The 26,834-nt window shown below is 43.7% G+C and overlaps 1 pseudogene; it reads left to right on the forward strand.

Annotated features, from left to right (window-relative positions):
* The first annotated feature begins 8,296 nt into the window (after window positions 1-8,296).
* On the forward strand, window positions 8,297-8,909 carry LOC114223166 (olfactory receptor 56B4-like; annotated as a pseudogene).
* Window positions 8,910-26,834: the final 17,925 nt, after the last annotated feature.

The raw sequence follows: 26,834 nt of genomic DNA on the forward strand, positions 1-26,834 counted from the left end.
CCATCTGTGGGAACACCGAGTGGGGACACTGCATGGGACAATGTGTGGGGATGCTGTGTGAGTCACTGCATGTTGCTGTGGGGGACACTGTATGGAGACACAGCATGGACCTCTGCGCGAGGGTGCTGTGTGGGGAACACTGCTTAGAGATGCTTTGTGGCCAACAGCTGCTTGAGAGGTGGCAGCTCAAGAAGGTGGGACTGACTTGTGCTTTTGTAACCTTGGGGAAAATGTTCAAGCAAAAATATGAAAGGGACCAACTTAACAGGACAGCTTTTGATGTTTTATCGATATCCTGGCTGAGCGGGCTCTCAAATCCAGGTCTGGTTGACTCCAGGGCTGGTGAGCCATCATCATCTGGCACAAGGATGCAGCAGGAAAGACCACACCATAGTCCTGCGGGTCATCCTTCATGGTGGGCAGTGCTGGGCAGTCCAGGGATGCTGTTCCTGATGGAGCAGAGGAGTGGGCAGGGGAGAAGTTAAGGTGAAGGAGTTCTGGCCCAAGCTATGGCAACTGCTCTGAAGGCACATGCCGCTTCCTGGGAGTGGCTCTAACTCTCCATTGTGTGCCTACTACCAAGCTTTGGGGCCTAGGAAAGCCTGCATTTGAGCTTTAGAAATAGACAAACACACAATGTCCTTCCCAGAATCCTCCTGCCCCATGGTGAATCATCAGCAATTTTTGGCCACTCAGTGTCTAGTCCTTCTTCTTCAGAAAGCCTGATATCCTCTAGGAGGAGCATAATAAAGTCCTTTTATAGCTCTTTCTATGTCCCAGGCCCTGTTCCAAGAGCATTATAGTTATTAACCTGTTTAATCCTTCCAACAGCCCCAGAGCTGAGTACTATCAGTATCTCTGTTTTAACATGTGGCAACAGAGGCACAGGGAGGCCAAGTAGCTTGGCCAGGGTCACACCTTAGCAGCAGGAAGTCAGCTCCTTATCCCTGCTTTATGCCATGGTGTGCATGACTGGTCTTGCTCTCCCCACCATAAAGTCAAAGGGTCCCCATCCGTTCTGTCAGCCAAGTCCTGCCTGTCGCATCCCTGTAGAGCCAGAGAGTGGGCAGGTGGCACCAATTAGCTGAGGGACTCTAACGTAGGATGTGAGGCTGAGAGGATGTGAGGTTTCGCCGCAGATGCCCTCTTGGAACCGGGAAGGTCAGGTTTGCCTGGGAAGGCAGCTGGAAGGGGAAGGTGAATAGAGTGGAGCGGAGGAGACCGTGAGAGGTGGGTCCTAACTGTATTCTTTTCCCTGTGGCTGTTGTAACCAGTCACCGTAAGCTTCTTGGCTTTAAACAACACAAATCCATTGTCTGATAGTCGTGGAGGTCACAAGTCCAAAATGGATTTCACGAGGCTGAAATCTAGGTGTTGGCAGGGTTATATTCCCTCAGGATGCTCCGGGGAGGGCACCCCTTTCAGCTTCTAGAGTTCCATGCTGGGGCTTATGGCTCCTTCCTCCATCTTCAAAGCCAGAAGCATAGCATCTTCAACTCTCTCTATGCTTCTGCCTTTGCCCAGCTTTCTCCTCTGACTCGGAGCCTCCTGTGAACCTCTTACAAAGGTCTGTTGTGATTACCTTGGGCCCACCCGGATAACCCCAGATAATCTCCCCATCTCAAGAGCTTTCGCTTAATCCCAACTGAAGAGTCCCTTTTGCCCTATAAAGTAATGTCCATAGGTTCCAGGGTTTGGGACGCGAATGTATTTGGGGGGCCCTTATGCAGCCTCCCACATTGACTGTCTCCTTAGTGGGCCCTGCCCGGCGGGCAGCGTGGCCATCCTGGGGAGGAGATGTTCTCATCCAGCGTCCCCTCCTTGTGCCGGTGCCCCCTGGCGGAGCACACAACTGCACTGATGCAGTTGCCTACAAACTCTGGAGTCCTGGCTACGGTTCAAGGACAGGCGTCTCCCCGAGAGCCACCTCCTAGGGCGGCTGGAGTCATCGTCTTGCCACCTCCTTCCCTGAGAGCCCCCTCCATCTGCTCGAGCCATCATGTTGCCACATTCCCAGCACCTCTAACCAAACCTCACACCTTTTCTGAGAGGCAGCCAGGGCTGTGCTGGTGTGCAGACGTGGCCAGGTGGAATTGTTCCTTCTGCACAAGGCTGAAAATAGGAATTTGGTCTCCACAGTTTCCTGCTTCTCATGCTCCTTACAGAAGTGGGGCGAAGGAAAGGAGGTAGGAGACAGGCCTTTCAAGGGAGCCAGGGGCGGGAAACATTAGCCAAAAGAAATCAATACTAATGCATTACAGTAACACTGTCCACAACACCGGTATTGAACACTCATCAGCACTGAGTGATAAGCACTTTATGTTATTACTTACTTTATCAGAAATGATGAATGTAAAATTGAAACAGTACAAGAAAATATGCAGTAAAATATGTTCCCCTCCCCTCCTTAGAAGCAAACATTGTTTCTTATGTGTTTGTCTAGACTTTTTTTTTAATTTTTTTTTTAAGATTTTATTTATTTATTTGAGAGAGAGAATGAGATAGAGAGAGAGCATGAGAGGGGGGAGGGTCCGAGGGAGAAGCAGACTCCCCGCCGAGCAGGGAGCCCGATGCAGGACTCGATCCCGGGACTCCAGGATCATGACCTGAGCCAAAGGCAGTCGCTTAACCGACTGAGCCACTCAGGCGCCCATTGTCTAGACTTTTTTAAATCTGTGAGCCACCATATATGGGCACGCCCTTCAAGTAACAAAAAATGGTTGCATCTCATACATTTTATACTGCTCCTTGCTTTTTGCATGTAACAATATAGGTGATTTTTCCATTTTAGCCCAAATAGCTTTATTTTATTTATTTGTTTTTATGAGCCTCAAAGATGTTAAAGCTACATGGCATTCCGTTTTATGGATTGTCATAATTCCTTAAACCACTTTACTTTTGAGGGATGTTTATGTCGTTCCCAGTCCTTTGTTCTTACAGAAAACAGGGCAGTGAAAATCTTTCTAGGTGTTTCTTTGCATACAAGTGTGAGTTTATCTTTAGAATAAATTCCTAACAGTAAAGTTGCTAGGTCTTATCTCTTTAGTCTTCACAGCAATCCTGGGAAGCAGGTGCTCTTATTATTTCCCCTTAATATACAGGGAATCAGACATACAGAGAGGCTAAGTAACTTGTTCAATAAATTACTAGTGGAGATTGGATTAAAACTAATTCTGTTGAGCACTGTGGAGACTACATAAAGGTATCAAGAACCTGAGTCTTCTAGAGACTCTATACTTCCTTTTTCTTTTCTTTTTTCTTTTTTCTTTTTATTTATTTTTATTTTTTTAAAGATTTTATTTATTTATTCATGAGAAAGAGAGAGAGAGAGAGGCAGAGGGAGAAGCAGGCTCCCAAGGAGTAGGGAGCCCGATGCGGGACTCGATCCCAGGATCCTGGGATCATGACCTGAGCCGAAGGCAGATGCTTAACCATCTGAGCCACCCAGGCGCCCTCTTTCTTTTTTTTAAAGTAAGCCCTACACCCAATGCAGGACTTGAACTCACAACCCTGAGATCAAGAGTTGCATGCTCTACCAACTAAGCCAGCCAGGCGCCCCTAGACTTCTTGATATTAGAAACAGTTAAAAAACAAAACAAAACAAAACAAAGGGTTCTATTTTCTTTGCTCAGGAACATATTAATCACATTAATCATGATAGGATAGGTTATACTGCTGTAACAAATCAGTCCTCAAATCTGAGTATTTTAATGGGACAAAAGTTTATTTTTTGCTCTTGCAGACTCTGATGGAGCCTGTGGGTGCTCTCCTCTATCTGATGGTTCAGGGATCCAGGCTCTCTGAGATACTCCTCTCTCCACATATTATTGTCAGGTCCTCTCAGCAGGGAAAGAAATGAAAAGATATGCAGGAGGCACACCAGCTCCTATGTACATATGGGCTTGGAAGTGATACAGGTCACATTTGTTCATGTTCCATTTACTAAAACCATTCATATGGCCCCAACCTAACTGCAAGGGAGACTGGGAAGTAGTCTTCCTCTGTGTCCAGGAAGAAGATAAGGTATGGTGAGCCTTAGTTCAATCGTATTTATAAATATCCCATCCACCTTGAACAGGGAACTAAGGAATTTTAAGAAGCTTTGCTGTGCATTGTGCATAAAACTCCCATCTGCATTTCTCTGAGGAAACTTCAGGAAGGATTCATTTGTCTTTCATTGCCTTGGGAATCAGAACCCTATTTTTTTTTTCCTGATGTGACTCCAGTCTGAGACTAGAAAAAATGGCCAAGCATCATTTGAGTTTCATTAACAACATTAAAAATATCAATGTCTTAAATGATCTACTTAAATTAGAGCAGACTCAAGATTATTCTTCTAATGTATTTCTCACTTACTTGATCCCACTATGCTTTTTTAAGAGGGAGACAAAGAAGGTAGAGTAACTACAGGAGTTCTCACTTTGTGCCTAATTCACTTCCATCTTGTTTTTGCTGCAATCATGCTAAATGAGGTACTTACAGGCTCTTAATCAATAGCTATGGAAATTACAAATTATTTTAGTGTTTTGGTTCTCTGAAAATTGTTTGTTGTTATCATTTCAGGGTCCAGCCTTGGGAGTGTGTTGGAAATGTGCACGTCTCCCATTGCAGCAAGGGCAATGTAAATGGGCCCCAGGAAGTTGGGAATCTAGTTCTTGAGGGCACCAAGCTGAGGGATGTAGAATTTCTTTCAGTTGCATTTGGCTGTCTGGGAGGATGAGTGGGAAAAGATGAGAGTTGAATTGACGGAAGGTTGGGGTTCTCTTGGGTAGAAGAACTAAGGGGGTAGATGTTAAAGCATTAGCAAGAGTGGAGGAAGGGATGCTTCAAGTGGTCCAGGTTGAAAAGGGATGAAGATGAAGTGGTAATTTTTTAAGAAAGGCAGGAGTCCTAGGGACAAGGAGTGTCAGTGAGGTCAAAGAAGAGGTATCATGGGATTAAGGAATGGAGTGAGAAAGGAACACAGGCAAATATTGTTAAAGTCAAGGAGAACATGGAGGGTTGGATGGGTCTTCTATGAGAATATTGAATTCTCCCAAGATTCTGCCAGGAGCGTTAAAGATAACCCAACTGTAGAGGCATGAGCCTCAAAGTAGAAAGGATATTTTTCACATAAGTGAAAATGTAGTGATCTGCTAAACTGTTCACAGAGGTTATTTTGGTGAGGAGAGAGATATTGTTGGCTATTTATTTATACACTTCTGCATTAATTGGCTTGTCATAATGGCCAGAATTAGCTTTTGTAGTCCGAAAGCAAATCTATTAAAGTCTAGAAAAAAAATTGAAGACGACTAGAAAAATTAAAAAAGAAAATTGATGGTCTGGAAGAAGTGCTTGCCACATAGCAAGTGCTCTACAATTGGTAATTAGCAACATTATGACTGTTATCATGGTTAATGGCAACACTCTTCATGCTAGCATGCTAGAGCAGATTCTCACTGTCTCCTGATAGAATTCCTGCGGCTCCCTCTCCTCCATTTCCCGAATTCCATGCTGCTGATGGGGAACGGAACTCAGCCCTGCAAGCGTTCCTTCTCCATGCTTGCTTCATCATGCTTCATACTGAGTTGTGTTCCTGTACTATGCAGTGATAAGATCCTGATATTTGGATTTGGCTCGGGGGGAGAGAGAAGACGCCACGTAGGTCCCATAAGCAGCTGTCCCACCTTTTCATTAGCAGACATTTATTGTCACCAGTAGATATCCCTGGTTTTCTACCCAACGCCCTTTCTCTGATTCTTCCCTGCTAACAGAGTCTTGATTTTGATCAGGCAGCAAGGTGCCCAGCTTCAGTCCACTTACCTTCTGATAGTGATTGGTCTGGAAGTGGACGCTGTGACCAGCTCTGGTGAATGAGATAAAGGGATGTCTGCTGGGGCTTCTGGGAAGCTGCTTCTCTAGTAAGATAGAGCAGCCATTTAGCTGCAAGCGCTCTTAGTTCTTGCTTTGTGCATTATCCTGTGAGGATGATGAGGACATGATAGCTTGTCTCAGCCATCCTGATTGCATGAGAGCCGACTCAGGGATGGCAGAGTGGAAGGATTCCAGGAGCCTTGGTTCTTGGTGTCATTGAGTTGCCCCTCCTCCAATCCACTTCTGAATTCCTTAAGTAAACCATAAATGTTCTCATGGTTTAAGCCATTGTTGGTTGGGATTTCTGTTCCTGGAGCTGAAAACATTTCCAATGGTGCAGGACTCTGTGCTGGAGATGGGGGTGTACTGCTGAATTGGATACATCTCCTGCCCTTGGGGAACTCACAGCCCCATGGAGAAGCACCTCTTGGGAGCTGCATCTGGGCCCAGCATCGACAGGGCTGAGCTGGGAGGTGTGGTGGTGTGGAAGGGTCAGGCGCCTGGCCTGTGGGACACTCATGGGCCCACTCATCCCTTGTGTCCCATCACTTGTAGTCCCACCCACCCCTCAGGACATGAGCCGTGATGGCCAGGAACTAGGTAGCTCTCTTTTTGAAGGCCGATGCTCACATTTCAGTGAAGCATTCAGATTAAACTAGGGCTACAAATTAACACATTATTTTAGGCCATTTCTGGGCCATAATTTTATCCTCCCCTTAGCTGTTTACTGCATGCAAATTTTCCACTCCATGCAAATCACTCACTTTATGCAAATCTTTTACCGTATGTTTCCCAGCCCCAGCACCTGTGCCAGCCAGAATTGAATGATTCAGGCCTTGGAGCATTAAAGTGCAAACACTTAACTCAAGTAATCTCTCAGGGGGTGCGGGGAGAGTTGAGCTTCGGATGCTGGGGACAGCAGCCTTTGCAAACAGCCTGCTTCCCTTGTAGGGTGTGCTGAACTCTGCTGCCTCCCCCACCCCTCTTCCCTAGTTATCTGCAAGCCCCTTCCAGGTGGTAATGACTATTTGGAGTAAATATTTTGATGTGAATGGAATGATTAAGTCCTGGCTGGCTCTGCACAGAACCTTAAGGCAATTAGGTTTCCCAATCAGTGCCGGTGAGTGCATCATTGTGCCTGGCTGGGCTCAGTGAGGTGCAACAGGGAGACTGCTGCTCTGAGGTAGGCCTCCTGGGGGAGGGTGTGAAGTAGTGACCGCCTAACCTTGGATGCATGCTGCCATCATGTAGGGAGCTTGAAACAATACTCATGCCTGGGTCCCATCCTTAAGTATTCTGATTGAATTGATCTAAGTTATTATTATACCTTAGGTTTGATTATCTGATTATCCATAGGACACAGGAAAACCTCACCTAGGACACTGACTGTTGAGTTTCTCTGGTGTTCCTCCCTGCCCTCCAGCAGCCCCAGTATAGAGCCTTACAATGTTGGTCCCTTCTGTGAGCACCAGGCAGGAAAAACTCCAGAAACTCTTCTGTACATCCTGTAATTTATTCACTCCAGCCCCCATGGAAGATAGTTTCATTTTATTGGTGAGGAAATTGGCTCAAAAAAGTGGCTCACCTCAAGTCCCCCAGCCAGAAAGCAGCAAAGATGCGTCTGGCAATCAGGATTCCTGCTGCCAATGTACAGCCCGTCAGTCATTCCTAAGACACCACTTTTTCTTTTTTTTCTTTTTTTTTTTCTGTTGTTTATATTTTTTATTTTATTTGACTTTTAATCATGTATATTTATAACACTTAAAATCAAAATATTACTGAAAATAAAATTCTAAGATGGCTATGTTCTTTGTATGTATCACTTTTGTATCATTTTAAAAACTCTACTTAAAGGAAATAATCTGAAAATAAGATAGTGGTGAGTAAATTATGGTACAGCCAAATTTAGAAATATAAAGCAGTCACCAAAATTAAGATTCTAAATTGCTTTTAATGATACTGGAAAGTTGTGGTTTATTTATTCATCCATGTCATAAATTTTTACTGAGTGCCTATTTTATGTCCTAGAACACAATACTAAAATACAAAGGCAAGATACAACATTATCCTCATATAATGATGTAAACTGCTTAAATATAAGATAGAAAAATGGAAGGAAACCAAATATTAATCTTTGTTATCTGTTGGTAAGAAGATTATTCTTGATATATACATTTGAACATGCTTATTAGATACACAGGTGGTAATGATAAATGTTTATTACAACCTTTATGTTTAGAACAAATTTTGGCTTATTTTATTACTCCCCTGTGGAATATTTCCAGGAGCAAAAAAAAAAAAATGTTGAGGGTTATTCACACATAAAAGAAACTGGATCATTGGTGGGAGTCTGCATTATGAGGACCCTGAGCTGAACTTTCAAATGCAATCTTCTTCCTATTTCAGTTTTATGGACAGACGCTGAGAATGGGGCACCTGCACCATGGATCCCTCCACTGGTGTTACCAACAGTTCCAGCCTCCAGATTTCCCAGTTCATCCTTATGGGGCTCCCAGGTATTCACACCTGGCAGCACTGGCTCTCCCTGCCCCTGTCTCTGCTCTACCTCTTAGCTCTTGGTGCCAACACCCTCATCATGATCACCATCCAACGTGAGGTCATGCTGCACGTGCCTATGTAGCATTTTCTGGGCATACTGGCCGTTGTGGACATGGGCCTGGTCGCCACCATCATGCCAAAGATCCTGGCCATCTTCTGGTTTGATGCCAAGGCCATCAGCCTCCCTGAGTGCTTTGCTCAGATCTATGCCATCCACTCTTTTATGGGCATGGAGTCAGGCATCTTCTTCTGCATGGCTGTCGATAGATATGTGGCCATCTGCTAACCCCCTTTGGTACCCCTCCATAGTCACCGAGGCTTTCGTGATCAAAGCCACACTGTCCATGGTGCTCAGGAATGGCCTGCTGACCATCCCAGTGCCCATCCTGGCTGCCCAGTGACACTACTGCTCCAGGAATGAAATTGACCACTGCCTGTGCTCTAACTTGGGGGTCACCAGTCTGGCCTGTGAAGACACCACTTTTTCTAAGATTTAAACCCTGTGACAGCCTTACCGGGGACCCTGGACATTAAAATCCTGCTTCTCAGTCTAGTGCCCTGACTCTCTGTAGATGGGGGATCTGGGGCTCCTCCTCCCAGCCCTGGGGCCATCAGGAGGCTCAACAGCCAGGGGAGGGGGGGCAGGGAAGAGCCTTCCCATCAGCTCTGGAAACCCTGACAGCAAAGAGCAGAGCTGCCCACCAGAGGGAAGTCCACAGCACCAAGGGGTCCTGGGTGCTCTGAGTGGAGGGAAATAACAAAGACAGCAATGGAGGACGATGAGTTTGGAAGCCAACTGACCAGAGAGTTCCAATCCTTTGTATGACCCTGGAGAAGTCTCTTGACTTCTCTGAGCTTCAGGTTCCTAACTGATAAGATGAGGATTATGGCTGCATCTGCCTTTTGGGTTTGTGAGGACAACCTAAGACAATGGATGTCATGTCCCTAGAACAGTGCCTGGTGCATAGTAGGTGTTCACCTTATGTTAATTTCTTTCTCTTCCTCTTTCCCTTTCCCCTTGATTTCCTTTGGTACAGATGACACAGACTATAATTTTTATGAAAGCTTGTAACTATGTAGCAAACAGGACACAAAGGACATAATCACAGAGAAGCTGAAATGGGGGACATTATTGGTTTAATTCTTTAATGTTAAAAAAATTAAGCTCCTAAAAGAACCTTTGAATCAAGCATATTGTATGGTTCTGAAAACCCCAGCAGGATGGGCAAAGTGCCATCTCTTCCATCCCACATCACAAATCTGCCTCCTCTGCATTGTTCCTAGGACGGTTGTGAGTGAGCAGCTCAGGAAACCCCCAGCTAGGCATCGCCCCAACACCCCCCAGGAAGCCCCACAGCCCTTTCCTCCTTGCCCGTCTCGGGTTGTGGCCTCTGATCGTTTTGTGACCATGCTGGTGGCCCAGTGTCCATTGAAAGGCCTCTGCATGGCTAACCTAACAAATATTGGATCCAGGAAGGAATGACGGAAGGAATGCATGCTTCCCAGGGCTTGGAGCCACTTCCAGAAAGACTAGGGTCCTGTGGCTTTCTGAGCCCAGAGACTGGCCGGGTTTGCTGAGCGTTGACGTGTTCTGCGTGGGGTGCAGAGGGCAGCCCCTCTCAGCCTGTGCTGGGGCTGTGTAAACAGGAGCTGCTCTCAGGCCTTGCCTTCTCCAGATTCCTCTAGGCTACAGTCCTATGCCTGATCTTCTGGTTCTCAGTTTCAGGGACCCTGGGTTCCCTGCATTCTCATTTTGGCTCCATACCCAGTTCCCATCCCAATCTTCAGCCAGTTTCTTGAAGCTTGGCTTGCCCTCCCCCCACTTTTCTCTGGGACATGACTTCTAGCCTCTGTGCCAGACATATATTCCACTTCCTTCAGTGGTTCCTCACCCTCTGCCTGCCCAGGCCACAGGACTCAGAGCTCAGCCTTCTCCAGCCAGGGAAGCTGGTTGATTTGGATTTAGGTCCCAATTCCAGCATTTACAATGTACATGCACTTAGGCTGTTTTGTCTGCCCAAGCTTCAGGGAGAGAAACTGAGTCTCAGGAAAGGAAGGCCATCACCCATGTTCAGTGAGAGCCGGAATCCCAGACTGTAAGGCTAACACAGACTCCTTGTTCCCTAGATGAGAATGCTCCTTTCCATATTAAATTGGAATTTTTTTTCCTCTCCACACCCCCACCCTGGACTCCCCACCCCTCTTCCTCCTTCTTCAGACAAAGATGGGCCACATCAGGGCTGGCTGCCTGCAAATGAAGTTTCTAGCAGTATGACCTTGGGCAAGTCACCTGCACTCTGTATTTCAGTTTCATCTTTTTTTTAAATTTTTTATTGTTATGTTAATAACCATATGTTACATCATTAGTTTTTGATGTAGTGTTCCATGATTCATTGTTTGTGCATAACACCCAATGCTCCATGCAGAATGTGCCCTCTTGAATACCCATCACCAGGCTAACCCATCCCCCCACCCTCCTCCCCTCTAGAACCCTTAGTTTGTTTTTCAGAGTCCATCGTCTCTCATGGTTCGTCTCCCCCTCCGACTTACTCCCCTTCATTCTTCCCCTCCTGCTTCTTCTTTTTCTTTTTTCTTAATATATGTTGCATTATTTGTTGCAGAAGTACAGATCTGTGATTCAACAGTCTTGCACAATTCACAGCGCTCACCATAGCACATACCCTCCCCAATGTCTATCACCCAGCCACCCCATCCCTCCCACTCCCCACCACTCCAGCAACCCTCAGTTTGTTTCCTGAGATTAAGAATTCCTCATATCAGTGAGGTCATATGATACATGTCTTTCTCTGATTGACTTATTTCACTCAGCATAACACCCTCCAGTTCCATCCACGTCGTTGCAAATGGCAAGATCTCATTCCTTTTGATGGCTGCATAATATTCCATTGTGTATATATACCACCTCTTCTTTATCCATTCATATGTCGATGGACATCTTGGCTCTTGTGGCTATTGTGGACACTGCTGCTATAAACATTGGGGTGCACGTACCCCTTTGGATCCCTACATTTGTATCTCTGTGGTAAATACCCAGTAGTGCAATTGCTGGATCGTATGGTAGCTCTATTTTCAACTGTTTGAGGAACCTCCATACTGTTTTCCAGAGTGGTTGCACCAGCTTGAATTCCCACCAACAGTGTAGGAGGGTTCCCCTTTCTCCACATCCCCGCCAACATCTGTCGTTTCCTGACTTGTTAATTTTAGCCATTCTGACTGGTGTGAGGTGGTATCTCATTGAGGTTTTGATTTGGATTTTCCCTGATGCCAAGCAATGTTGAGCACTTTTTCATGTGTCTGTTGGCCATTTGGATGTCTTCTTTGGAAAAATATCTGTTCATGTCTTCTGCCCATTTCTTGATTGGATTATTTGTTCTTTGGGTGTTGAGTTTGATACGTTCTTTATAGATTTTGGATACTAGCCCTTTATCTGATATGTCATTTGCAAATATCTTCTCCCATTCTGTCGGTTGTCTTTTGGTTTTGTGGACTGTTTCTTTTGCTGTGCAAAAGATTTTATCTTGATGAAATCCCAATAGTTCATTTTTACCCTGGCTTCCCTTGCCTTTGGCGATGTTTCTAGGAAGAAGCTGCTGCGGCTGAGGTCGAAGAGGTTGCTACCTGTGTTCTCCTTTAGGATTTGGAAGGACTCCTGTCTCACGTTTAGGTCTTTCAACCATTTGGAGTCTATTTTTGTGTGTGGTGTAAGGAAATGGTCCAGTTTTATTCTTCTGCATGTGGCTGTCCAATTTTCCCAACACCATTTGTTGAAGAGACCGTCTTTTTGCCATTGGACATTCTTTCCTGCTTTGTCAAAGATAAGTTGACCATAGAGTGGAGGGTCCATTTCTGGGCTCTCGATTCTGTTCCATTGATCTATGTGTCTGTTTTTGTGCCAGTACCATACTGTCTTGATGATGACAGCTTTGTAATAGAGCTGGAAGTCCGGAATTGTGATGCCGCCAGCTTTGCTTTTCTTTTTCAAGATTCCTCTGGCTATTCGGGGTCTCTTCTGGTTCCATACAAATTTTAGGATTATTTGTTCCATTTCTTTGAAAAAGGTGGATGGTATTTTGATGGGGATTGCATTGAATGTGTAGATTGCTCTAGGTAACATTGACATCTTCACAATGTTGGTTCTTCCAATCCATGAGCATGGAACGTTTTTCCATTTCTTTGTGTCTTCTTCAATTTCTTTCATGAGTATTCTATAGTTTTCTGAGTACAGATCCTTTGCCTCTTTGGTAAGATTTATTCCTAGGTATCTTATGGTTTTGGGTGCAATTGTAAATGGGATCGACTCCTTGATTTGTCTCTCTTCTGTCTTGTTGTTGGTGTATAGGAATGCCACTGATTTCTGTGCATTGATTTTCTAGCCTGCTATTTGACTGAATTCCTGTATGAGTTCTAGCAGTTTTGGGGTGGAGTCTTTTGGGTTTTCCACATACAGTATCATATCATCTGCAAAGAGTGAGAGTTTGACTTCCTCTTTGCCGATTTGGATGCCTTTGATTTCTTTTCGTTGTCTGATTGCTGTGGCTAGGACTTCTAATACTATGTTGAATAGCAGTGGTGAGAGTGGACATCCCTGCCGCGTTCCTGACCTTAGGGGAAAAGCTCTCAGCTTTTCCCCATTGAGAATGATATTCGCTGTAGGTTTTTCATAGATGGCTTTTATGATATTGAGGTATGTACCCTCTATCCCTATACTCTGAAGAGTTTTGATCAAGAAAGGATGCTGTACTTTGTCAAATGCTTTTTCTGCATCTATTGAGAGGATCATATGACTCTTGTTCTTTCTTTTGTTAATGTATTGTATCACGTTGATTGATTTGCGGATGTTGAACCAGCCTTGCAGCCCAGGGATAAATCCCACTTGGTCGTGGTGAATAATCCTTTTAATGTACTGTTGGATCCTATTGGCTAGTATTTTGGTGAGAATTCTTGCATCCATGTTCATCAAGGATATTGGTCTGTAATTCTCCTTTTTGATGGGGTCTTTGTCTGGTTTTGGGATCAAGGTAATGCTGGCCTCATAAAACGAATTTGGAAGTTTTCCTTCCATTTCTATTTTTTGGAACAGTTTCAGGAGAAGAGGTATTAATTCTTCTTGAAATGTCTGATAGAATTCCCCTGGGAAGCCATCTGGCCCTGGGCTTTTGTTTCTTGGGAGATTTTTGATGACTGCTTCAATTTCCTTAGGGGCTGTAGGTCTGTTCAGGTTTTCTATTTCTTCCTGGTTCAATTTTGGTAGTTGATACATCTCTAGGAGTACACCCAATTCTTCCAGGTTATCTAATTTGCTGGCATAGAGTTGCTCATAATATGTTTTTATTTATTTTTTTTTTAATTTTTTTATTGTTATGTTAATCACCATATATTACATCATTAGTTTTTGGTGCAGTGTTCCATGATTCATTGTTTGTTCATAACACCCAGTGCTCCATGCAGAACGTGCCCTCCTCAATACCCATCACCAGGCTAACCCATCCCCCCACCCCCCTCCCCTCTAGAACCCTCAGTTTGTTCTTCAGAGTCCATCATCTCTCATGGTTCGTCTCCCCCTCTGACGTACTCCCCTTTTCTTCCTCTCCTGTTATCTTCTTTTTCTTTTTTCTTAAAATATGTTGCGTTATTTGTTTCAGACGTACAGATCTGTGATTCAACAGTCTTGCACAATTCACAGCGCTCACCGTAGCACATACCCCCCCCAATGCCTATCACCCAGCCACCCCATCCCTCCCACCCCCAACCACTCCAGTAACACTCAGTTTCTTTCCTGAGATTAAGAATTCCTCATATCAGTGAGGTCATGTGATACATGTCTTTCTCTGATTGACTTATTTCACTCAGCATAACACCCTCCAGTTCCATCCACGTCGTTGCAAATGGCAAGATCTCATTCCTTTTGATGGCTGCATAATATTACATTGTGTATATATACCACCTCTTCTTTATCCATTCATCTGTCGATGGGCATCTTGGCTCTTTCCACAGTTTGGCTATGGTGGACATTGCTGCTATAAACATTGGGGTACACGTACCCCTTCGGGTCCCTACATTTGTATTTTTGTGGTAAATACCCGGTAGTGCAATTGCTGGATCGAACGGTAGCTCTAATTTCAACTGTTTGAGGAACCTCCATACTGTTTTCCAGAGTGGTTGCACCAGCTTGCATTCCCACCAACAGTGTAGGAGGGTTCCCCTTTCTCCACATCCCCGCCAACATCTGTCGTTCCCTGACTTGTTAATTTTAGCCATTCTGACGGGTGTGAGGTGGTATCTCATTGAGGTTTTGATTTGGATTTCCCTGATGCCGAGCGATGTTGAGCACTTTTTCATGTGCCTGTTGGCCATTTGGATGTCTTCTTTGGAGAAATGTCTGTTCATGTCTTCTGCCCATTTCTTGATTGGATTATTTGTTCTTTGGGTGTTGAGTTTGATACGTTCTTTATAGATTTTGGATATTAGCCCTTTATCTGATATGTCATTTGCAAATATTTTCTCCCATTGTGTCGGTTGTCTTTTGGTTTTGTGGACTGTTTCTTTTGCTGTGCAGAAGCTTTTTATCTTGATGAAATCCCAATAGTTCATTTTTGCCCTGGCTTCCCATGCCTTTGGCGATGTTTCTAGGAAGAAGTTGCTGCGGCTAAGGTCGAAAAGGTTGCTACCTGTGTTCTCCTTTAGGATTTGGATGGACTCCTGTCTCACGTTTAGGTCTTTCAACCATTTGGAGTCTATTTTTGTGTGTGGTGTAAGGAAATGGTCCAGTTTCATTCTTCTGCATGTGGCTGTCCAATTTTCCCAACACCATTTGTTGAAGAGACTGTCTTTTTGCCATTGGACATTCTTTCCTGCTTTGTCAAAAATAAGTTGACCATAGAGTGGAGGGTCCATTTCTGGGCTCTCGATTCTGTTCCATTGATCTATGTGTCTGTTTTTGTGCCAGTACCATACTGTCTTGATGATGACAGCTTTGTAATAGAGCTGGAAGTCCGGAATTGTGATGCCGCCAGATTTGCTTTTCTTTTTCAGTATTCCTCTGGCTATTCTGGGTCTCTTCTGGTTCCATACAAATTTTAGGATTATTTGTTCCATTTCTTTGAAAAAAGTGGATGGTATTTTGATGGGGATTGCATTGAATGTGTAGATTGCTCTAGGTAGCATTGACATCTTCACAATGTTGGTTCTCCCAATCCATGAGCATGGAACGTTTTTCCATTTCTTTGTGTCTTCTTCAATTTCTTTTCTGAGTATTTTATAGTTTTCTGAGTACAGATCCTTTGCCTCTTTGGTTAGATTTATTCCTAGGTATCTAATGGTTTTGGGTGCAATTGTAAATGGGATCGACTCCTTGATTTGTCTCTCTTCTGTCTTGTTGTTGGTGTATAGGAATGCCACTGATTTCTGTGCATTGATTTTATATCCTGCTACTTTACTGAATTCCTGTATGAGTTCTAGCAGTTTTGGGGTGGAGTCTTTTGGGTTTTCCACATACAGTATCATATCATCTGCAAAGAGTGAGAGTTTGACTTCCTCTTTGCCGATTTGGATGCCTTTGATTTCTTTTTGTTGTCTGATTGCTGTGGCTAGGACTTCTAATAGTATGTTGAATAGCAGTGGTGAGAGTGGACATCCCTGCCGCGTTCCTGACCTTAGGGGAAAAGCTCTCAGCCTTTCCCCATTGAGAATGATATTCACTGTAGGTTTTTCATAGATGGCTTTTATGATATTGAGGTATGTACCCTCTATCCCTATACTCTGAAGAGTTTTGATCAAGAAAGGATGTTGTACTTTGTCAAATGCTTTTTCTGCATCTATTGAGAGGATCATATGATTCTTGTTCTTTCTTTTGTTAATGTATTGTATCACGTTGATTGATTTGTGGATGTTGAACCAGCCTTGCAGCCCAGGAATAAATCCCACTTGGTCGTGGTGAATAATCCTTTTAATGTACTGTTGGATCCTATTGGCTAGTATTTTGGTGAGAATTTTTGCATCCATGTTCATCAAGGATATTGGTCTGTAATTCTCTTTTTTGATGGGGTCTTTGTCTGGTTTTGGGATCAAGGTAATGCTGGCCTCATAAAATGAGTTTGGAAGTTTCCCTTCCATTTCTATTTTTTGGAACAGTTTCAGGAGAATAGGTATTAATTCTTCTTGAAATGTCTGATAGAATTCCCCTGGGAAGCCATCTGGCCCTGGGCTTTTGTTTCTTGGGAGATTTTTGATGACTGTTTCAATTTCCTTAGTGGTTATAGGTCTGTTCAGGTTTTCTATTTCTTCCTGGTTCAATTTTGGTAGTTGATACATCTCTAGGAATGCACCCATTTCTTCCAGGTTATCTAATTTGCTGGCATAGAGTTGCTCATAATATGTTCTTATAATTGTTTGTATTTCTTTGGTGTTGCTTGTGATCTCTCCTCTTTCATTCATGATTTTGTTGATTTGGGTCATTTCTTTTTTCTTTTTGATAAGTCTGGCCAGGGGTTTATCAATCTTGTTAATTCTTTCAAAGAACCAGCTCCTAGTTTCGTTGATCTGTTCTACTGTTCTTTTGGTTTCTAGTTCATTGATTTCTGCTCTGATCTTTATGATTTCTCTTCTCCTGCTGGGTTTAGGCTTTCTTTGCTGTTCTTTCTCCAGCTCCTTTAGGTGTAGGGTTAGGTTGTGTATTTGAGACCTTTCTTGTTTCTTGAGAAAGGCTTGTATTGCTATATACTTTCCTCTCAGGACTGCCTTTGCTGTATCCCAAAGATTTTGAACAGTTGTGTTTTCATTTTCATTGGTTTCCATGAATTTTTTTAATTCTTCTTTAATTTCTTGGTTGACCCATTCATTCTTTAGTAGGATGCTCTTTAGCCTCCATGTATTTGAGTTCTTTCCGACTTTCCTCTTGTGGTTGAGTTCTAGTTTCAAAGCATTGTGGTCTGAAAATATGCAGGGAATGATCCCAATCTTTTGGTACCGATTGAGACCTGATTTGTGACCTAGGATGTGATCAATTCTGGAGAATGTTCCATGGGCACTAGAGAAGAATGTGTATTCCGTTGCTTTGGGATGGAATGTTCTGAATATGTCTGTGAAGTCCATTTGGTCCAGTGTGTCATTTAAAGTCTTTATTTCCTTGTTGATCTTTTGCTTAGGTGATCTGTCCATTTCAGTCAGGGGGGTGTTAAAGTCCCCCACTATTATTGTATTGTTGTCAATGTGTTTCTTTGCTTTTGTTATTAATTGCCTTATATAATTGGCTGCTCCCATGTTCGGGGCATAGATATTTACAATTGTTAGATCTTCTTGTTGGATAGACCCTTTAAGTAGGATATAGTGTCCTTCCTCATCTCTTATTACAGTCTTTGTTTTAAAATCTAGTTTGTCTGATATAAGGATTGCCACCCCAGCTTTCTTTTGGTGTCCATTAGCATGGTAAATGGTCTTCCACCCCCTCACTTTCAATCTGGGGGTGTCTTTGGGTGTAAAATGAGTCTCTTGCAGACAGCATATTGATGGGTCTTGTTTTTTAATCCAATCTGATAGCCTGTGTCTTTTGATTGGGGCATTTAGCCCATTTACATTCAGGGTAACTATTGAAAGGTATGAATTTAGTGCCATTGTATTATCTGTAAGGTGACTGTTAACTGTCTGTTGTCTGTGTTCGTTTCTGCTCTTTGCTGCTTTTAGGTTCTCTCTTTGCTTAGAGGACCCCTCTCAATATTTCTTGGAGGGCTGGTTTCGTGTTTGCAAATTCCTTTAGTTTTTGTTTGTTCTGGAAGCTTGTTATCTCTCCTTCTATTTTCAATGATAGCCTAGCTGGATATAGTATTCTTGGCTGCATATTTTTCTCGTTTAGTGCTCTGAAGATATCTTGCCAGTCCTTTCTGGCCTGCCAGGTCTCTGTGGATAGGTCTGTTGCCAATCTAATGTTTCTACCATTGTAGGTTACATATCTCTTCTCCCGAGCTGCTTTCAGGATTTTCTCTTTGTCTCTGAGACTCGTAAGTTTTACTATTAGATGTCGGGGTGTTGACCTATTTTTATTGATTTTGAGAGGGGTTCTCTGTGCCTCCTGGATTTTAATGCCTGTTTCCTTCCTCACATTAGGGAAGTTCTCTGCTATAATTTGCTCCAATATACCTTCTGCCCCTCTCTCTCTCTCTTCTTCTTCTGGGATCCCAATTATTCTAATGTTGTTTCGTCTTATCGTATCACTTATCTCTCGAATTCTGCCCTCGTGATCCTGTAGTTGTTTCTCTCTCTTTTTCTCAGCCTCTTTATTTTCCATCATTTGGTCTTCTATATCGCTGATTCTCTCTTCTGCCTCACTTATCCTAGCATTTAGTGCCCCCATTTTTGATTGCACCTCATCAATAGCCTTTTTGATTTCGATTTGGTTAGATTTTAGTTCTTTTATTTCTCCAGAAAGGGTTTCTCTAATAACTTCCACGGTTTTTTCAAGCCCAGCTAGTATCTTTAAAGTCATGATTCTGAACTCTAGGTCCGACATCGTACTAATGTCCGTATTGAGTAGGTCCCTGGCTGACGGTACTACCTCTTGTTCTTTTTGCTGAGGTGATTTCTTTCGTCTTGTCATTTTGTCCAGAGGAGAATAGATGAATGAGAGAACAAAAGGCTAACAGGTTTACAACGTCCCCAGCAAATATACTGTATACAAATCAGAAAAGACCTGAAACCAGGGGAAAAGAAAGGGAAAGAGAGAAAAAAGAAAGAGAAAAAGAAAAAAAAAAAGAAAAAAAAGATAAAAACAAAAACAAAACAATTCAAAAAAGGCAGAATATGATCAAATATGATCAGGCTAGTGCATAGATCAGTGCCACACACTAGATTTTGGGCGTATTTTGGTCTGTTAGAAAAAGTGCCTCCTAAAATTTTAAAGGAAGAAAGACATATATGTACAAAATAAGGGTTGATACAATGAAGGGATGGAAGATGAGTGTAAAGATGAAAATTATAAAAGATTTTATAAAAGGACTTGGTAAGATAAGTTGTTTGAAAAAAGAAAGAAGATTTAAGGAAAAAAAAAAGGAAAAAGTGAGAGAATGTGATCAGGCAGGAGACTAGAACAAAGCCATACACTAGTGGTTTAGGGTATATTTTGATCTGTTAGAAGAAACTGTACCTCAAAATTTTAAAGAGAGAACAACTTATATATATATGCCAAAAACAAGGATAACTACTATGAAGGGATAAAATATGACTCTAAAAATGAAAAAAAAAATAAAAAAAAATTTTTTTTTTAAAAAAGGGATTTATAAGATGTTGGTTGAAAAAGGGAAAAAGAAAAATAAAAAAAGTCAACAAAAATTAACTTTGATGAAATAATGAATCATGGTAAAAAAAAAAAAAAAAAAGAAGCCATGAATCTATGTGCAGTATTCCCCTAGCGCTGGAGTTCTCCTATTCTCCTTGATCGATCAACTTGGTCTTGGCTTGCTGGCTGTTTGTGCTGATCTTCTGGGGGAGGGGCCTGTTGCTGTGGTTTCCAAATGTCTTTGCCGGAGGCGGAATTGCCCCGCCCTTGTCGGTCTGGGCTAAGGAAGTTGCTCCAGTTTGCTCTCAGGAGCTTTTGTTCCCTGCAAGCTCTCGGTACAGCTTTGGAGGACCAGGGCGAAAATGGCGGCCTCCCAGTCTCCGCCCGGAGGAGCCGAGAACTCGGGGCCCCACTCCTCAGTTCGCCCCCAGAGAAAAGCAGTCACTCCCGTGTCCCCGGTCTCCGGCCGCACTCCGTGCTCACCCGGCCTGTGATCGAGCGTTTCTATCTCTGGCACCCGACCCCGCTCGGAGTCTCCAAACCCAGCAGATCCCTGCAGTGTGTTCCCGCACCGCTCCTCCCCGGGAAGGAAGGGGAGTCTCCCCGGATCTGCTGCTTGTTGGGTCCCTGCTGGGGGAGCCGTGCCCCGACTGGGCCGCAGATCACAGTTTGTGGCAACCCAGAGCTGAGAGCCCGCGACTCTGCTCCATATCTGCAGCTGGCTTCCCTGCTCTGATACCTGGGAGCTCTGCCGCACTCAGGCACCCCCGGTCTCTCTGTGACCCCAAGGGTCCTGAGACCACACTGTCCCGGGAGGATTCCACCCCCCGCTTAGCCACTGCAGCGACGTCCCTCCGCCGAGCCAACTTTTAAAAGGTCCGATTTTGTGCTCCGCGGCTCTAGCACTTGCCAGAAGCGGCCGGCGGAGGCCCCTCCCCCGCCGTCTATCCTCCCGAATATCGCCTCGGATTCACTTCTCCGCACGCCCTACCTTCCAGTAAGTGGTCGCTTCTCTGTTCAGAGAGTTGTTGCTACTCTCCTGTTCGATCTCCTGTTGAGTTCGTAGGTGTTCAGAATGGTTTGATCCCTATTCAGCTGAATTCCTGAGACCAGACAAAATCTAGGTCTCCTACTCCTCCGCCATCTTGCTCCGCACTCCTCATAATATGTTCTTATAATTGTTTGTATTTCTTTGGTGTTGGTTGTGATCTCTCCTCTTTCATTCATGATTTTGTTGATTTGGGGCCTTTCTCTTTTCTTTTTGATAAGTCTGGCCAGGAGTTTATCAATCTTGTTAATTCTTTCAAAGAACCAGCTCCTAGTTTCGTTGATCTGTTCTACTGTTCTTTTGGTTTCTAGTTCATTGATTTCTGCTGTGATCTTTATGATTTCTCTTCTCCTGCTGGGTTTAGGCTTGATTTGCTGTTCTTTCTCCAGCTCCTTTAGGTGTAGGGTTAGGTTGTGTATTTGAGACCTTTCTTGTTTCTTGAGAAAGGCTTGTATTGCTATATACTTTCCTCTCAGGACTGCCTTTGCTGTTATCCCAAAGATTTTGAACAGTTGTGTTTTCATTTTCATTGGTTTCCATGAATTTTTTTAATTCTTCTTTAATTTCCTGGTTGACCCATTCATTCTTTAGTAGGATGCTCTTTAGCCTCCATGTATTTGAGTTCTTTCCGACTTTCCTCTTGTGATTGAGTTCTAGTTTCAAAGCACTGCGGTCTGAAAACATGCAGGGAATGATCCCAATCTTTTGGTACCAGTGGAGACCTGATTTGTGACCTAGGATGTGATCAATTCTGGAGAATGTTCCATGGGCACTAGAGAAGAATGTGTATTCCGTTGCTTTGGGATGGAAGGTTCTGAATATGTCTGTGAAGTCCATTTGGTCCAGTGTGTCATTTAACGTCTTTATTTCCTTGCTGATCTTTTGCTTATATGATGTGTCCATTTCAGTCAGGGGGGTGTTAAAGTGCCCCACTATTATTGTATTGTTGTCAATGTGTTTCTTCGCTTTTGTTATGAATTGCCTTATATAATTGGCTGCTCCCATATTCGGGGCATAGATATTTACAATTGTTAGATCTTCTTCTTGGATAGACCCTTTAAGTAGGATATAGTGTCCTTCCTCATCTCTTATTACAGTCTTTGGTTTAAAATCTAATTTGTCTGATATAAGGAATGCCACCCCAGCTTTCTTTTGGTGTCCATTAGCATGGTAAATGGTTTTCCACCCCCTCACTTTCAATGTGGGGGTGTCTTTGGGTCTAAAATGAGTCTCTTGCAGACAGCATATTGATGGGTCTTGTTTTTGAATCCAATCTGATAGCCTGTGTCTTTTGATTGGGGCATTTAGCCCATTTACATTCAGGGTAACTATTGAAAGGTATGAATTTAGTGCCATTGTATTGCCTGTAAGGTGACTGTGACTGTATATTGTCTGTGTTCTTTTCTGATCTATGCTGCTTTTAGGCTCTCTCTTTGCTTAGAGGACCCCTTTCAATATTTCTTGGAGGACTGGTTTTGTGTTTGCACATTCCTTTAGTTTTTGTTTGTCCTGGAAGCTTTTGATCTCTCCTTCTATTTTCAATGACAGCCTAGCTGGATATAGTATTCTTGGCTGCATATTTTTCTCGTTTAGTGCTCTGAAGATATCTTGCCAGTCCTTTCTGGCCTGCCAGATCTCTGTGGATAGGTCTGTTGCCAATCTAATATTTCTACCATTGTAGGTTACATATCTCTTCTCCCGAGCTGCTTTCAGGATTTTCTCTTTGTCTCTGAGACTCGTAAGTTTTATTATCAGATGTCGGGGTGTTGACCTATTATTATTGATTTTGAGAGGGTTTCTCTGTGCCTCCTGGATTTTGATGCCTGTTTCCTTCCTCACATTAGGAAAGTTCTCTGCTATTATTTGCTCCAATATACCTTCTGCCCCTCTCTCTCTTTCTTCTTCTTCTGGGATCCCAATTATTCTAATGTTGTTTCGTCTTATTGTATCACTTATCTCTTGAATTCTGCCCTCGTGATCCTGTAGTTGTTTATCTCTCTTTTTCTCAGCCTCTTTATTTTCCATCATTTGGTATTCTATATCGCTGATTCTCTCTTCTGCCTCATTTATCCTAGCAGTTAGTGCCCCCATTTTTGATTTCGACTTGGTTAGATTTTAGTTCTTTTATTTCTCCAGAAAGGGTTTCTCTAATAACTTCCACACTTTTTTCAAGCCCAGCTAGTATCTTTAAAGTCATGATTCTGAACTCTAGGTCCGACATCGTACTAATGTCTGTATTGAGTAGGTCCCTGGCTGACAGTACTACCTCTTATTCTTTTTGCTGAGGTAATTTTTTCATCTTGTCATTTTGTCCAGAGGAGAATAGATGAATGAGAGAACAAAATGCTAACAGGTTAACAACGTCCCCAGCAAATATACTGTATACAAATCAGAAAAGACCTGAAACCAGGGGAAAAGAAAGGGAAAGAAAGAAAAAAGAAAGAGAGGAAAAAAAGAAAAAAAAAAGAAAAAATAAAAACAGAACAATACAAAAAAAGCAGAATATGATCAAATATGATCAGGCTAGTGCATAGATCAGTGCCACACACTAGATTTTGGGCGTATTTTGGTCTGTTAGAAAAAAGTGCCGCCTAAAGTTTTAAAGGAAGAAAGACATATATGTACAAAATAAGGGTTGATATAATGAAGGGATGGAAGATGACCCTAAAGATGAAAATTATAAAAGATTTTATAAAAGGACTTGGTAAGATAAGTTGTTTGAAAAAAGAAAGAAGAAGACTTAAAAAAAAAAGGAAAAAAGGGAGAGAATGTGATCAGGCAGGAGAGTAGAACAAAGCCATACACTAGTGATTTAGGGTATATTTTGATCTGTTAGAAGAAACTCTATCTCAAAATTTTAAAGAGAGAACAACTTATATATATATGCCAAAAATAAGGGTAAGTATTATGAAGGGATAAAATATGACTCTAAAAATGAAAAATAAAAAATGTTTTGGTTTTTAAAAAGGGATTGATAAGATGTTGGTTGAAAAAGGGAAAAAAGAAAAATTAAAAAAAACAGTTAAAAAAATTAACTTTGATGAACTAATGAATCATGGTAAAAAAAAAGCCATGAATTCTATGTGCAGTATTCCTGTAGCGCTGGAGTTCTCCAGTTCTCCTTGATCGGTAAACTTGGTCTTGGCTTGCTGGCTGTTCGTGCTGATCTTCTGGGGGAGGGGCCTGTTGCCGTGGTTTCGAAATGTCTTTGCCGGAGGCGGAATTGCCCCGCCCTTGTCCGTCGGGCCAAGCAAAGTGCTCGGGTTTGCTCTCAGGAGCTTTTGTTCCCTGTAAGCTCTCGGTACAGCTTTGGAGGACCAGGGCGAAAATGGTGGCCTCCCAATCTCCACCTGGAGGAGCTGAGAACTCGGGGCCCCGCTCCTCAGTGCGCCCCCACAGAAAAGCAGTCACTCTCGTCTCCCTCATCTCCGGCCGCACTCCGTGCTCACCCGGCCTGTGACCGAGCATTTGTATCTCTGGCACCTGACCCCGTGTAGAGTCTCCAAACCCAGCAGATCCCTGCCGTGCGTTCCCCCGCCGCTCCTCCCGGGGGAGGAAGGGGAGTCTCCCTGGCTCTGCCGCTTGTTGGGTCCCTGCTGGAGGAGCAGTGGCCCGACTGGGCCGCGGATCACAGTTTATGGCAACCCCGAGCTGAGAGCCCGCGCCTCAGCTCCTTCTCTGCAGCCGGCTTCCCCACTCTGATCCCTGGGAGCTCTGCCGCACTCAGGCACCCCTGGTCTTTCTGTGACCCCGAGGGTCCTGAGACCACACTGTCCCGGGAGGATTCCACCCCCTGCTTAGGCACTGCAGCGACGTTCCTCAGAGGAGCCGGCTTCTAAAAGGTCCGATTTTGTGCTCCGCGGCTCTAGCACTTGCCAGAAGCGGCCGATGGAGGCCCCTCCCCCGCCATCTATCCTTCTGAATATCGCCTCGGATTCACTTCTCTGCACGTCCTACCTTCCAGTAAGTGGGCGCTTCTCTGTTCAGAGAGTTGTTGCTACTCTCCTCTTCGATCTCCTGTTGAGTTTGTAGGTGTTCAGAATGGTTTGATCCCTATTCAGCTGAATTCCTGAGACCAGACGAAATCTAGGTCTCCTACTTCTCCGCCATCTTGCTCCACCACCCTCAGTTTCATCTTCTATAAAATAAGGATTGCAGTGGGACCCACCTCATGCCATATAAGGTAACATTCATAGGTTCTGGGGATCAGGATGTGGGTATCTTTGTGGGGGCCATCATTGGAGGCCTGGGTCCTCCTTCATTCTCTAGGTCTCTGCCGTCCTTCCCCATCAGCTGGATGCCAGTTTACTCATCTCCCTGAATCTTTTTTTTAAAGTATTTATTTATTTATTTATTCATTTAAGTAATCTCTACACCCAGTGTGGGGCTTGAACTCATAACCCCAAGATTAAGAGTTGCGTGCTCTTCCAACAGTGCTAGCCAGACAGCGAGAGAGGGAACACAAGCAGGGGGAGTGGGGGAGGGAGAAGCAGGCCTCCCACTGAGCAGGGAGCCTGATGTGGAACTCGATCCCAGGACCCTGGGACCATGACCTGAGCTGAAGGCAGACACTTAACGACTGACCCACGCAGGCGCCCAGCAAAAGTTTCTTATGTAGGAAAGTCAACTCTTCTTTCCCAACTCAGAAAGGCCAAGGGACAAAATGGGTGTTCTTTTCTTGAAAAATTGAATGGTCTCAGAGAGACGGCCTCTGGCATCTGGGTTGGGTAGACTTAACCACTGGGCATAGTGTCTAGAACTGCAGAAAATTATTATGTTAATATTTTTAGGGGCTCCCAAAGATGTTATAATTTATTTTAAAACTCAGAAAAAATAAGTATAAGAATAATGAATATAAAATAATGAATCCAGCCTGAATTATTTCATCTTTATACCAACACAGTCATACATTTTAAAATAATGTTTTATGGAGGAAGGGACCAGGAAGGCAAAAGTGCCCAAGGCCCATGAAAATCATAATGTGGCCATGATCCAGGGTCCTCTAGCATGAGGACCAGCTCCCAACCCATCACTCCAAAAGGAAGCCCACTCAGACGTTTAGTGCCACACTATTGAAAATTAGGTGAGATCCAAACCTCAATGCACACTGATGCACAATGCATCAGCTCAAACAGTAGTCATGGTGGGAAGGCTGGGTTCAAAATCTTCAAGACCCAGTCAGTTCAGGATCCCCCTTGGGTGTGTGGAACAGACCAGAAAGCCAAGGTCCCATTGACTTCCAGGGTGGTTGTCAGGCTAGTGCAGGTGACTTGAGTCAGAAATAACTCACAGGTTCATGCAACACACATTTCCTGAACTGGGACTCAGGGTTGAGTAAGAGATGGCTCCTGTCCTCTGGTATGCCTAGTGTTCATAGGGGGCCAGAAACCACCCTGATAATGACAATACTGTAGTCCCAAGGGCCCTAAGAAACACGTGTGCTGTGTCATGAAGTGCAGAGGCTTCACACAGAAGGTCATATTTTCTATTTCTAAAATATAGAATGAGAATGTTTGACAGGCAGTCAGGGATAGGATGTTGAGGCATAGGGAACAGTATGAATGGGTGCTCAGCAGTGTGGAAGTCCACTGCATGTTTGGAGAAAGGTGGACAGCCTACTAAGGCTGGTGTGGCTGTGTGGTTTAGTGGTTAAGTGCACAGATTATAGGTGCTCACTTACCTGGCCTTTAACCTCACTTCTGCTATTTCTCATCTGTGAGATCCTTGGCACATTTCTTAATGTCTCTATTTTTCACCTTTCCATATGTAGGGTTAGAAGGATAATGACAGTACCTACCTCAAAGGACTTTTTTCAGGATTAATAAAATATGCATCCTGGAATAAAGGAAGTGCTATATAAATGTTACCTGTTATTATTACCTCCACCTGTTTCGACTATGGCCACTTCTCCCACCTCCACTGATAAGCTGTGAGCTCCTCAAGGGTAGGAACTATGCTCCTCTCACCTCTGTCTCACCCAGGACCTTGCACCATATAGGTGCTCATAAGGCATATTGAATTGTGTCAACTTCTGAAAGGATGATACATATAATCAGTGAGGCATTTTCTTTTCTTTGTTCTGAGAGA

Source organism: Eumetopias jubatus, unplaced genomic scaffold (genome assembly GCF_037043125.1).
Source record: "Eumetopias jubatus isolate StellerSeaLion01/CBP00866 unplaced genomic scaffold, mEumJub1_p1.0 scaffold_9, whole genome shotgun sequence".
Taxonomy (NCBI): Eukaryota; Metazoa; Chordata; class Mammalia; order Carnivora; family Otariidae; genus Eumetopias; species Eumetopias jubatus.